An 809-nucleotide genomic window follows, 5' to 3' on the forward strand; every position below is an offset into this window, starting at 1 on the left:
CAACCGAATTTTGAGATACCGAGAAGTCGGTATACTGACGTTGGTGATTGGTATTGGTAGCAGATTTTAGCAACCAATCAAATGTCGGTTGGTACACAGTATCGACAGAAAAAGTCGGTAACCGTACCGGTTCCAACACTAATCCCCACACAGGTTTAAGCGGCCCCTAGGCGGTCTAGGTGGCCACTACGCAGTCCAAAGCGGCCTTGAGACGGGTCCAAACGGGTTAAGGCTGCCTCTGTGCGGATCTAGGCTACCTTTATACGGGTCAAGGCGACCCCTAGAAACTTGTGTGTTATAGCTAGGGGTTTTTGCTTGAATTAGGTGAAACTTGAAAATGAGGGGCAATACCTCATTTTTGATGCTACAATGGTTCAAAAGATGTTAGGCGTGTCTATAAGCATACCCAAACAGAAAAAGCCAGAGGTGTAAAAAAAGTGAAACTCGCCAGAAACTAGTGTGCTATAGCAAAGGGTCTTGGCTCGAATTGGTCTTGGCTCGAATTGGGTGAAACTCATGTAAAACCGGCCAGAAACGGAAAAAACCGGAGGTCTAAAAAAAGTGATACTAGTCAGAAACTCGTGTGCTATACCAAGAGGTCTTGGCTCGAATTGGGTGAAACTTGAAAATGAGGGGCAATACCTCATTTTCATAGAAAATTGAGTTTTCGGATGTCGGTATGAGAAGAATTGAAGTCAACTCTTGGCAAATTCAACCAATACTCCTGAAAATAACAGTTTCAATAGATTTACGATACACTGTGCATATGAGTCATTGAAGCCGGATCTTGAGTAAAACAATAAATACCA

This window comes from Fragaria vesca, linkage group LG2, assembly GCF_000184155.1.
Source record: "Fragaria vesca subsp. vesca linkage group LG2, FraVesHawaii_1.0, whole genome shotgun sequence".
NCBI lineage: Eukaryota > Viridiplantae > Streptophyta > Magnoliopsida > Rosales > Rosaceae > Fragaria > Fragaria vesca.